This window comes from Arachis hypogaea, chromosome 20, assembly GCF_003086295.3.
Source record: "Arachis hypogaea cultivar Tifrunner chromosome 20, arahy.Tifrunner.gnm2.J5K5, whole genome shotgun sequence".
Classification (NCBI taxonomy): domain Eukaryota; kingdom Viridiplantae; phylum Streptophyta; class Magnoliopsida; order Fabales; family Fabaceae; genus Arachis; species Arachis hypogaea.
In genome coordinates, this window is record NC_092055.1 from 80,650,874 (window position 1) to 80,664,784 (window position 13,911).

The following is a 13,911-nucleotide window of genomic DNA, read 5'->3' on the forward strand; positions in this document are numbered from 1 at the left end:
TTTAAGTTTGGTGTTGTGATGCCAGGGCATCATGGCCTGTTTTTCTATGTTTTTTCAGTAGATTTTAATTCAGTTTTCATACAATTTCTGCTGATAAGGGAGCAAAAGCATGAAAAATCTCTGCATGAAACAAAATCTCAAGCATAGGTGAATTTTAGTTAATATACATGGTAAATATGATGAAATAGATCACACTAAGTGAAAGTATGATTTTGAGCATTATTAGCACACTTAGTATAGTAAAGTTTATCTTGTATGTTACTTTGATACACTTTGTTTGCTTGATTTCAGACCAAAAGAAGCAGAGAAGAGACACGTTAGTGGCTACATTAGCGCCACTAACGTGGCCATTAAAGTGGAAGGAAGGAAAGCTTGGAAAGGTAGTGAGAACGTTAACGCCACTAACGTTAGCAAAAGGCAAGAAGACCCACGTTAGCGACCCCGTTAGCTTCACTAACGTGGGCACTAACGTGGAAGAAAAGCGAAGTCCCAATGTTAGTGAGAAAGTTAATGGCATTAACTTTAAAGAAGGAAAGGGAAACGCCAACGTTAGTGGTAAAGGTGAGTGCCACTAACGTTTGCGAAGGCTAGAAGACTCACGTTAGCTTCCACGTTAGTTACATTAACGTGGGGACTAACGTGGAAGGAAAGAAAAACGCCAACGTTAGTGGAAAAGGTGAGTGCCACTAACGTTGGCGAAGCAAAGGAAGACCCACGTTAATGGCCACGTTAGTGTAGTTAACTTGGACATTAACGTAGGCAAAAATATCACCCGGCAGCCTGACCATGCCTTCTTCAAACAAGAATAACTTGAGCCACAAAGCTCCAAATGAGGTGTTCCAGTGGCATTGGAAAGTAGGATTCTGGAGCTTTCCAAGCATATATGGCACTACATGGTGGACACTAAATTTGAGGGAGAAAACCTGCCCGGAAAGTGCAAAGATGAACATGGTATCAACCTGTAGTAAGGCCAGCTGACCTCATCACCTTCCATGAAGTATAACTCGAGTTGTAGAGCTCCAAATGATGCGCTTCCAAAGGCGTTGGAAAGCAGACATCCAGGGCTTTCCAACAATATATAATAGTATGGGATGGACATTAAGTTAAGCTTCAGAAACGGGCAATTTTCAGCCCCTGATCGCGGATGTTATTGGCACTCACGTTTGCCAATAACGCCAGCCACTATGCCAGCAACCCTGTCCCCTTGAAAGGAGCATAACTTGAGTTACAGAGGTCCAATTGAGATGATTTCAGTTGAATTAGAAAGCTGACATTTAGAGCTTTCCAAAGATATATAATACTCTATAGTGGGAATAAAATTTGAGTAGAAACCGGAGGCATCTTTTAAGCCCCAAAACACCAACTAGGTAGCAAGTGTGATGTTAGCCACACTAACTTTAGCACTAACGCCACACTTGTAGCGTTAGTAGGGCTAACGGCAACAACAACACCAAGTCATCTTGGACCTCAATTTGATTCACTTCTCTCTCAAGTCTACTTCAAAGCTCAAGCAAGCAAGCTCACAAGTGTCAACCAATCAAGGCCACAAGAAGCATCTAGAATAGAAATTTTCATTTCATTGTAATTTGCTTTTAATTTTATTTTGTAATTTAGGAGAGCCTATATAAAGGCCTTAGCTTTTACTTTGAAAATGAACTGGAAACGGAGAATTGAAGGAAGTGGGAGAGAGTGAAGATCAATTCGAACTTCTGTGAGTTGGCACACTCCAAAGGGAGTGGGTCTTCGGACCCCTCCCCTCCTACACTCTTCTTCCTTTTCTCTTCTTTTTCTTTTCTTAGTAGGAGTTTAATTCTAGTTTGTATTTTTCATTTATGAATTTTGAAGTTTTAATTTTTATTTTAATCTTCACCTTTACTTTTCTGCACTTTCTTTCTTTTCTATTTTGGTAGAGCAATGATCAACTAACTCTTTTCATTGGGTTAGAGAGCTCTATTGTGATTCAATGGATCAATTGTAGTTCTCATTCTTCTTCTTCTTTCTTTTCTCTTGATTTTACTAGAAAGCTTTCAATCTTCATCCAATTGGGTAGTTATCTTGGAAAAGAAGCTATTCATACTTGGATCTCTTCTGAACCTTGGAAGAGGAATGAAGAGATCATGCTAGAAATGCTTTCTCATGTTGGACCAAATTGGGGTTGGAAGGATATGGTGACTATAATTCTACCAACACTTGATTTGGGAATGCATGTGGTATAATCAGTGACCATACTTCATCTCTTCTCATGAGCAATTGACCAAGGAATTGGCTATTGATCAAGATTTGAGAGATTGAATTACAAGGAATTGTAATTCGATCACTTAAGATTGCCAAGGAGATCAATGAACGCATTGATTGAGGAAGAGATGAGAATGAACATGATCCGGAGGATTGCAATATCTCTTGATCCCAATGTTCATTTTATTTTTAGTTCTTACATTTACTTTTTTTGCCATTTTACTTTTCTGCACTTTATTGCTTTCTTTACTTTTCTGTCAATTTACAGTTCCCTGTTGCTTATCACTCCAATATGAATCGTCTGACTAGGATAATTAATCAACCATTAATTTCTTAATCCGTTAATCTCTGTGGGATTCGACGTCACTCTTTTGTGAGTTATTACTTGACGACAATTCGGTATACTTGCCGAAGGGAAATTTGTTGAGAGACAAGTTTCTGTGCTATCAAGTTTATGGCGCTGTTGCCGGGGATTAATTGTGATTAACAAACTACCGGTTGATTGATTTACTAGATTAGACACTTTTCTTTTGTCCTTGTTTTCTTTTGTTACTTTATTTTCTTTTGCTAACTAACTGTTTGTGATATTGCCTCACTGGGAATTTTCTCATCTGTGACAATGGAGATTCCAATTTCTTTTGGTGATTATTGTTTGAGACAAAGCTTTCTACAGGAAAGAAAGGAGCATCCATCATATTTTAGTCAATCAAACTTCATGGGAAACTCTCCACCACCACAGAATGATTCGCTTTACTATGCTCATGGTGGGTGGAAGTATCAAGAACATGAAATGGGGTACTTTCCCCAGCCACAAAATGGTCCATATTTTGGTGAAATTGATCACTACTCAAGTTGTGGTTGGGAAGATCAAAATCAAAGAGATTTCACTCATTCATACCCCATTCAACAAGAGCCATCACCTCTCAATTATCCAACCTCACCTCCAAGTTTTACATACCTAAATTCTCCATCATTTGAGTATGCCTTAGCACAAAAGTCTATCCTAAATCCATACAATTCATTTCACCATCAACAAAACTAAATCCACTAACCACAAGAGTCATACCACTTTTAGAATACACAACCACAAAACAACCAATTCCATTTACAAGCCAACCCCACCCAACCATTAGAACCTACCCAACCGCCTTTAGATAGACTTGCTAGGATGGAACTCATCATGGAAGAGCTCAAAAAAAGTAGAGAAGAAGAGAGACTCGCTAGGATAGAACTCCTCCTTGAAGAAATAATAAAGACAAATGAAGAGGAGAAAATAGCAGAAAGAGACCATAAAGAAAAATTGAGGCAGAATGCACAACTCTATTCAGAAGAACAATTCATTGAAGAGCTGAGATCACAAAGAGAGACCACTTCACTCTCTCCAGAAATAGAGGAGTTCATTCAAAGGTCAAGAATAAGGGAGGAAGTCAATCAAGGGAACCCACACTCCAATGAAATAGAGAGTTGCATAGAGGGTGAGTTCATTGAACCACCAATTCAAGAAGATCTTGATGAAGAGGATGCTCCAACCATAATACATCACCCAAGTCCTAAGATCAAGGTGGTGAAGGCAATCAACATGAGTACTAAAAAGAGGATGGTGACTAAGAAAAGAAGGACAATATCCATGAAGAAGAAAAGATCAACTAAAAGCCATCCCACCCCTACCCCAACAAGCAAGTTTACATAAGCTAACAACAAAAGAAAGCTTGCTAGGGAGAAGTACTCAAAACAAGGGGCATTAACTGGCTCCTCTTTCCTCTTGAGGTCATTCCTCTTAACAAACTGGAAGAAGAGGAAGAAAGGCATGAACAACATGTCAAGCTAATGACATTAAAAGAGCGCTTGTTGGGAGGTGGTGCACGAAATTGTGATATCAGGCAACGGCGCCAAAAAAACTCTGTACGCAGGTCTTAATAAATCGTTTTTCATTCACAACTTCGATACAACTAACCAGCAAGTGCACTGGGTCGTCCAAGTAATAAAACCTTACGTGAGTAAGGGTCGATCCCACGGAGATTGTTGGTATGAAGCAAGCTACGGTCATCTTGTAAATCTCAGTCAGGCGGATAATAATTGATTATGGAGTTTTCGAAAATAAATAATAAAAAGACAGAAAATAAAGATAGAAATACTTATGTATATCATTGGTGAGAATTTCAGATAAGCGTATGGAGATACTTTTGTTTCTCTGAACTTCTGCTTTCCTGCTGTCTTCATCCAATCAATCATACTCCTTTCCATGGTTGGCTTTACGTAAGGACATCACCATTGTCAATGGCTACTTTTCATCCTCTCTGTGAAAATGGTCCGATGCGCTGTCACAACATGGCTAATCATCTGGAGGCATCATCGTGGTCAATGGGTGCATCCTATCCTCTTGTGAAAATGGTCCAAATGCTCTGTCACAGCACGGCTAATCATCTGAGGTTCTCGATCATACTAGAGTAGGATTCACCCTCCTTTTGTGTCTGTCACTACGCCCAGCACTCGCGAGTTTGAAGTTCGTCACAGTCATTCAATCCCAGAATCCTACTCGGAATACCACAGACAAGGTTTAGACTTTCCGGACTCTCATGAGTGCCGCCATCAATCTAGCTTATACCACAAAGATTCTGATTAAGAGATCCAAGAGATAATCATCTAATCTAAGGTGGAACGGAAGTGGTTGTCAGGCACGCGTTCGTGGGGGAATGATGATGATTGTCACGTTCATCACATTTATGTTGAAGTGCGAATGAATATCTTAGAAGCAGAATAAGTTGAGTTGAATAGAAAAACAGTAGTACTTTGCATTAATTCATGAGGAACAGCAGAGCTCCACACCTTGATCTATGGAGTGTAGAAACTCTACCGTTGAAAATACATAAGTGAAAGGTCCAGGCATGGCCGAATGGCCAGCCCCCAAAACGAGATCACAGGATCAAAAATACAATCCAGGATCTCTAATACAATAGTAAAAAGTCCTATATATACTAAACTAGTTACTAGGGTTTACAGAAGTAAGTAATTGATGCATAAATCCACTTCCGGGGCCCACTTGGTGTGTGCTTGGGCTGAGCTTGAATGTTACACGTGCAGAGGCTCTTTCTGGAGTTGAACGCCAGGTTGTAACGTGTTTCTGGCATTCAACTCTGGTTCGTGACGTGTTTCTGGCATTTAACTCCAGACTGCAGTGTAGAACTGGCGTTCAACGCCCTTTTGCGTCATCTAAACGCGGCCAAAATATGGACTATTATGTATTGCGAGAAAGCCCTGGATGTCTACTTTCTAACGCAATTAGAAGCACGCCAGTTTGAGTTCTGTAGCTCCAGAAAATCCACTTTGAGTGCAGGGAGGTCAGAATCCAACAGCATCAGCAGTCCTTCTTCAACCTCTGAATCTGATTTTTGCTCAAGTCCCTCAATTTCATCCAGAAAATACCTAAAATCATAGAAAAACACACAAACTCATAGTAAAGTCCAGAAATGTGAATTTAACATAAAAACTAATGAAAAAATCCCTAAAAGTAACTAGATCCTACTAAAAACATACTAAAAACAATGCCAAAAAGCGTATAAATTATTCGCTCATCAGGAGGCAACCCTAAATTGTTGCTTGTCCCCAAGCAACTGAAAATCAAATAGGATAAAAAGAAGAGAATATACTATAAATTCCAAACTATCAATGAAACATAGCTCCAATCAGATGAGTGGGACTTGTAGCTTTTTGCCTCTTGAATAGTTTTGGCATCTCACTTTATCCATTGAGGTTCAGAATGATTGGCATCTATTAGGAACTCAGAGTTCAGATAGTGTTATTGATTCTCCTAGTTCAGTATGTTGATTCTTGAACACAGCTACTTTATGAGTCTTGGTCGTGGCCCTAAGCACTTTGTTTTCCAGTATTACCACCGGATACATAAATGCCACAAACACATAATTGGGTGAACCTTTTCAGATTGTGACTCAGCTTTGCTAAAGTCCCCAATTAGAGGTGTCCAGGATTCTTAAGCACACTCTTTTTTTTGCTTTGGACCTTGACTTTAATCGCTCAGTCTCAAGTTTTCACTTGACACCTACACGCCACAAGCACATGGTTAGGGACAGCTTGGTTTAGCCGCTTAGGCCAGGATTTTATTCCTTTAGGCCCTCCTATCCACTGATGCTCAAAGCCTTGGGATCCTTTTTATTTACCCTTGCCTTTTGGTTTTAAGGGTTATTGGCTTTTTGCTCTTGCCTTTTGGTTTTAAGAGCTTTGGCTTTTTCTGCTTGCTTTTTCTTTTTCTATATTTTTTTTCGCTATTTTTTTTTCTGCAAGCTTTGTTCTTTGCTGCTTTTTCTTGCTTCAAGAATCATTTTTATGATTTTTTAGATTATCAAATAACATGTCTCCTTGTCATCATTCTTTCAAGAGCCAACATATTTAACATTCTTAAACAACAACTTCAAAAGACATATGCACTGTTCAAGCATTCATTCAGAAAACAAAAAGTATTGTCACCACATCAATATAATTAAACTAAGTTCAAAGATAAATTCGAAACTCATGTACTTCTTGTTCTTTTGAATTAAAACATTTTTCATTTAAGATAGGTGATGGATTCATAGGACATTCATAACTTTAAGACAAAGTTACTAAATACTAATGATCATGTAATAAGACACAAACATGGATAAGCACTTAATCATAAAGAAAACCAAAAAACAGAGAATTTAAGAACAAGGAATGAGTCCACCTAAGTGATGGTGGCGTTTCCTTCTTGAGGAACCAATGATGTCCTTGAGCTCTTCTATGTCTCTTCCTTGTCTTTGTTGCTCCTCCCTCATTGCTTTTTGATCTTCTCTAATTTCATGAAGGATGATGGAGTGCTCTTGATGTTCCACCCTTAATTGTCCCATGTTGGAACTTAATTCTCCTAGGAAGGTGTTGATTTGCTCCCAATAGTTTTGTGGAGGGAAATGCAATTGAGGCATCTCCGGGATCTCATGGTGATGAGCTTCATGCGTCTCTTGAGCTCCATGAATGGGCTCTCTTGTTTGCTCCATCCTTTTCTTAGTGATGGGCTTCTCTTCCTCAATGGGAATGTCTCCTTCTATGTCAATCCCAGCCGAATTGCATAGATGGCAAATGAGGTGAGGAAAAGCTAACCTTGCCATAGTGGAGGACTTGTCAGCCACCTTGTACAGTTCTTGAGGTATAATCTCATGAGCCTCCACCTCTTCTCCAATCATGATGGCCCGGTCTATAGTAACTTCAGACCGGTTGCTAGTGGGAATGATTGAGCGTTGAATGAACTCCAACCATCCTCTAGCTATAGGCTTAAGGTCCAGTCTTCTCAGTTGAACCGGTTTACCTTTTGAGTCAATCTTCCATTGAGCTCCTTCCACACATATGTCCATGAGGACTTGGTCCAACCTTTGATCAAAGGTGACTCTCCTTGTGTAGGGGCGTGCGTTCTCTTCCATCATTGGCAATTTGAACGCCAACCTTACATTTTCTGGACTAAAATCTAAGTAATTCCCCCGAACCATGGTGAGATAATTCTTTGGGTTCGGATTCTTACTTTGATCATGGTTCCTTGTGATCCATGCATTAGCATAGAACTCTTGAACCATTAGAGTTCCGACTTGTTGGATGGGGTTTGTTAGAACTTCCCAACCTCTTCTATGGATCTCATGTCGGATCTCTAGATACTCATTTCTCTTGAGTTTGAAAGGGACCTCGGGGATCACCTTCTTCTTGGCCACAACATCATAGAAGTGGTCTTGATGAGCTTTGGAGATAAATCTTTCCATCTCCCATGGCTCGGAGGTGGAAGCTTTTGTCTTCCCTTTCCCATTTCTAGAGGATTCTTCGGTCTTAGGTTCCATCAATGGTAATGGAAAAACAAAAATCTTATGTTTTTACCACACCAAACTTAGAATTTTGCTCGCCCTCGAGCAAGAGAAGAAAGAATAGATGAAGAAGAAGAAGAAAATATGGAGGAGAGGAGGGAAAGGTGTATTCGGCCAAGAAGAGAAGAGAGGGTTGTGTGGTGTGAAAATGAGGAAGAATGGAGGGCTATATATAGGGAAGGGAGGGGGGGTAAGGTTCGGCCATAAGGGTGGGTTTTGGGTGGGAAATTGATTTCGAATTTTGAAGGTAGGTAGAGTTTATGAGGTAGGTTTATGGGGAAGAGTGGATCATGTGAGTGGTAAAGTGGTGATAGGGAAGAGAGATTGAGGTGATTGGTGAAGAGTTTTGGGGAAGAGTGTTTATTGGGAAGAGAGGATGAACATTGAGAAGAGGGAAGAGAGTGAGTGGAGGTAGGTGGGGATCCTGTGGGGTCTACAAATCCTGAGTTGTCAAGGATTTGCATCCTTGCACCCATTAGGTATGTAAAATGCCTTTGCATGTAATTTTGGCGTTTAAACGCCGAATTGATGCTTGTTCTGGGCGTTCAACGCCCAGATGCTTGTTTCTGGCGTTCAGCGCCAGCTCTTCTTCACTGTGCATTTCTCGCGTCTGAACGCCAGGATGCTGCTTGTTTCTGGCGTTCAACACCCGAAACACGCTCTGTTCTGGCGTTGAATGCCAGACAGATGCTCTTTACTGGTGTTTAAACGCCAGTGAGATCCTCCTCCAGGGTGTGATTTTTCTTCTGCTGTTTTTGATTCCGTTTTCAATTTTTACATTTATTTTGTGACTCCACATGATCATGAACCTAATAAAACATGAAATAACAATAAAAATAAATTAAAATTAGATAAATAAAAATTGGGTTGCCTCCCAACAAGCGCTTCTTTAATGTCAATAGCTTGACAGTGGGCTCTCATGGAGCCTCACAGATGTTCAGAGCATTGTTGAGACTCCCCAACACCAAACTTAGAGTTTGGATATGGGAGTTCAACACCAAACTTAGAGTTTGGTTGTGGCCTCCCAACACCAAACTTAGAGTTTGACTGTGGGGGCTCTGGTTGACTCTGTTATGAGAGAAGCTTACTGTGCCTCTTTTCCATGTTTACAGAAGGATGTCCTTGAGTTTTAAACTCAAGGGAGTCCTCATTCAATTGAAGGACTAATTTGTCTCTATCAACATCAATCACAGCTCTTGCTGTGGCTAGGAAGGGTCTTCCAAGGATGATGGATTCATCCTCATCCTTCCCAGTATCTAGGACTATGAAATCTGTAGGGATGTAAAGGCCTTCAACCTTTACTAACACGTCCTTTACTTGTCCATAAGCCTGTTTTCTTGAATTATCTGCCATCTCTAATGAGATTTTAGCAGCTTGCACCCCAAAGATTCCCAGTTTCTCTATTACAGAGAGGGGCATGAGGTTTATCCCTGAACCAAGGTCACACAGAGCCTTTTCAAAGATCATGGTGCCTATGATACAAGGTATTAGGAACTTTTCAGGATCCTGTTTCTTCTAAGGCAATGTCAGTTGATCCAGATCACTTAGTTCATTGGTGAACAAGGGAGGTTCATCTTCCCAAGTCTCAATACCAAATAATTTGGCATTCAGCTTCATGATTGCACCAAGGTACTTGGTAACTTGCTCCTTAGTAACATCCTCATTCTCTTTAGAAGAGGAATACTCATCAGAGCTCATGAATGGCATAAGAAGGTTTAATGGAATCTCTATGGTCTCTAGTTGAGTCTCAGATTCCTTTGGTTCCTCAGAGGGAAACCCCTTATTAATCACTGGACGCCCCAGGAGGTCTTCCTCCTTGGGATTCACGTCCTCCCCTTCTTCCTCGGATTCGGCCATGATGATCATTTCAATGGCCTTGCACTCTCCTTTTGGATTTTCTTCTGTATTGCTTGGGAGAGTACTAGGAGGGATTTCAGTGACTCTTTTACTCAGCTGGCCCACTTGTGCTTCCAAATTTCTAATGGAGGACCATGTTTCATTCATGAAACTCACAGTGGCCTTAGATAGATCAGAGACTAAGTTTGCTAAATTAGAAGTATTTTGTTCAGAGTTCTCTGTCTGTTGCTGAGTGGATGATGAAAAAGGCTTGCTATTGCTAAACCTGTTTCTTCCACCATTATCAAAGCCTTGTTGAGGCTTTTGTTGATCCTTCCATGAGAGATTTGGGTGATTTCTCCATGAGGGATTATAGGTGTTTCCATATGGTTCACCCATGTAATTCACCTCTGCTTTTGCAGGGTTTTCAGGATCATAGGCCTCTTCTTCAGAAGGCGCCTCTTGAGTACTGTTGGATGCAGCTTGCATTCCATTCAGATTCTGAGAAATCATATTGAGGCGTCCCATTACTCACAGGGTTCCTCTCAGAAGTGTACATGAACTGGTTATTAGCAACCATGTCAATGAGTTCTTGAGCTTCTGCAGGCGTTTTCTTTAGGTGAATGGATCCACCTGCAGAAGTGTCCAATGACATCCTAGCTAATTCAGACAGACCATCATAGAATATATCCAGGATGGTCCATTCTGAAAGCATGTCAGAAGGACACTTTTTGGTCAGTTGCTTGTATCTCTCCCAAGCTTCATAGAGGGATTCACCTTCTTTCTGTCTGAAGGTTTGAACATGCACTCTAAGCTTGCTCAGCTTTTGAGGAGGAAAGAACTTGGCTAAGAAAGCCGTGACCAGCTTATCCCAAGAGTTCAGGCTATCTTTGGGTTGAGAGTCCAACCACACTCTAGCTCTGTCTCTTACAGCAAAAGGAAAAAGCATGAGCCTGTAGACTTCAGGATCTACTCCATTGGTCTTAACAGTATCACAGATCTGCAAAAATTCAGTTAAGAATTGAAAAGGATCTTCAAATGGAAGTCCATGAAACTTGCAGTTCTGCTGCATCAGAGAAACTAATTGAGGTTTCAGCTCAAAATTGTTTGCTCCAATGGTGGGGATGGAGATGCTTCTTCCATGTAAATTGGAATTAGGTGCAGTAAAGTCACCAAGCATTCTCCTTGCATTATTATTATTTTCGGCTGCCATCTCCTCTTCCTGTTCGAAAGTTTCTGAAAGGTGCTTGCTGGATTGTTGTAATTTAGCTTCTCTTAGTTTCCTCTTCAGAGTCCTTTCAGGTTCTGGATCTGCTTCAACAAGAATATTCTTGTCCTTGCTCCTACTCATATGAAAGAGAGGGAACAGAAAAATAATAATAATAGGGATCCTTTTTACCACAGTATAGAGGTCCCTGTGTGAGTAGAAGAAAAGAAGAAGAAAAGAATGTAATGTAAAGAAAGAAACACAAGGGTGAGGAAGAGATGTTAGTAAGTAAATAAATAAATAGAAGAGGATGAGAGGGGGAGGTTTTCGAAAATAATTTTTGAAAAATGGTTAGTGATTTTCGAAAATTAAAAGAAGAAATAAATTAAAATTGAATTTTGAAACAATTAGTTAATTAAAAAGAATTTTTGAAAAAGAGGGAGATATTTTCGAAAATTAGAGAGAGAGGGTTAGTTAGGTAGTTTTGAAAAAGATAAGAAACAAACAAAAAGTTAGTTAGTTAGTTGAAACAAATTTGAAATCAATTTTGAAAAGATAAGAAGATAAGAAGTTAGAAAAGATATTTTAAAATCAAATTTTTGAAAAAGATAAGATAAAAAGATATTTTTGAAAAGATATGATTGAAATTAGTTTTAAAAAAGATTTGATTTTTAAAATCACAATTAATGACTTGATTCACAAGAAATCACAAGACATGATTCTAGAACTTAAAGTTTGAATCTTTCTTAACAAGCAAGTAACAAGCTTGAAATTTTTGAATCAAAACATTAATTGATGATGTTATTTTCGAAAATTATGAGATAAAATTAAGAAAAATATTTTTAAAAAATATTTTTAGAATTTTCGAAAATAACTAAGAAAAATGAAAAAGATTTGATTTTTGAAAAAGATTTTGAAAAAGATAAGATTTTTTTTTTAAATTGAAAATTTGATTTGACTCATAAGAAACAACTAAGTTTTAAAAAGTGTTGAAAAAGTCAACTCAAATTTTTGAAATTTATGAGTGAAAAAGGAAAAGATATTTTTTGATTTTTTTGAATTTTTAATGATGAGAGAGAAAAACATGAAAATGATGCAATGCATGAAAATTTTGGATCAAAACAATGAATGCATGCAAGAATGCTATGAATGTCAAGATGAACACCAAGAACACTTTGAAGATCAAGATGAACACCAAGAACTTATTTTTGAAAAATTTTTTTATGCAAAGAAAACATGCAAGACACCAAACTTAGAAATCTTTAATGCTTAGACACTAGGAATTCAAGAATGCATATGAAAAACACCATACAATACAAAACAATATAATATGAAGATCAATCAAGAAGGTTTATCAAGAACAACTTAAAGATCATGAAGAACACTATGAATGCATGAATGCAATTTTCGAAAAATGCAAGATGAGTATGCAATTGACACCAAACTTAAAAATTGACTCAAGACTCAAACAAGAAACACAAAATATTTTTGATTTTTATGATTTTATTAATTTTTTTGGATTTTTGTTTTATATTTTTCGAAAATTAATGTGAAAAAGAAAAATAAGGATTCTAAAATTTTTAACATGAATTCCAAGAATCTTGAACTCTTATTCTAAAGCTCCAATCTGAGGGTTAGACATGGCTTAATAGCCAGTCAAGCTTTAGCATGTAAATCTTTTGGATCTGGAACTGCAGCAGGTGGATTAGCAACAACTAGCTTGCTCTTGATAATGTTTGGTTGGAAGCTGATGACAAGTCATCTTAGCCTAGTTTCACTAGCCTTTTTCTTTTGTTTTCAATTGAATTATGCACTTTCTTGAGCCATAAGCAAGCCAATTGGGTAGATTTTCATGCTTCCTTCGATTTAATCAACCATAGATGAATTAATGCAATTTCATGAGGTTTTATGCTATAATTGTCACATACTATGAAAGAATGAATATCTCATGATTTTGAGCATAGCTTTGACGTGTTTGGTTGATTAATGATAGGTGAAGAAAGCTTGGAGAAAGGTTGAAGCAAGGAGGAATGGATAGGAGGAAGAGAGGACAAAAAGTTTGAGCAAAAGTTTACCTCAAACTTTAGCTCAAACTTTTGGAATAAGTGAAAATGAACCAGGGAGCAAAAAGCTAGAGCAAAAGTTTGCCTCAAACTTTTGTGCAAACTTTTGGGCAAAAAGCTTGAGCAAAAGTTTGCCTCAAACTTTTTGGCAAACTTTTGGCATCACAAATCAACACCCTGGAGAGCAAAAGTTTGCGCCAACGTTTGCCTCAAACTTTTTGGCAAACGTTGGCGCATGAACAACACACCCTGGAGAGCAAAAGTTTGCGCCAACGTTTGCCTCTAACTTTTTGGCAAACGTTGGCGCCATGAGTGTGCAAGCGGAGGCTAACGTTTGAGCAAAAGTTTGACCCCAAACTTTTGCCCAAATGTTGGTATCAGCAAAAGAGGGTGGCTGATGTGAAAAGTTTGAGTAAAAGTTTGCCTCAAACTTTTACTCAAACTTTTACTCAAGCTTTCATGATTCCAAACCCGGTTCAATTCGGTTCTTTTCCAAACTCCAAGAGCAATCAACCAAGGCCTCTATCAACCCAATTCCATCAAGAGCAAAGGCCCAATTGAAGGCTTGAAGACCATTTGAAGAAAGTGTATAAATAGCATAGGATTTAAGTTTTTTGAAGAGTTTTTTTCTTGGAAGTTTTTCAGAGAGCTTTCCTTTTAGTTTTCATAGAGAGTTTTCGGAGAGCTTTTGGTG

General features: G+C 38.7%; 1 non-coding gene across 1 annotated transcript; it reads left to right on the forward strand.

Moving 5' to 3' along the window:
• The first annotated feature begins 10,656 nt into the window (after positions 1-10,656).
• On the forward strand, positions 10,657-10,764 carry LOC112787895 (small nucleolar RNA R71). The gene has a single exon (XR_003195281.1). It is a non-coding gene; the product is annotated as a small nucleolar RNA R71 (small nucleolar RNA).
• The last annotated feature ends 3,147 nt before the right edge of the window (positions 10,765-13,911 follow it).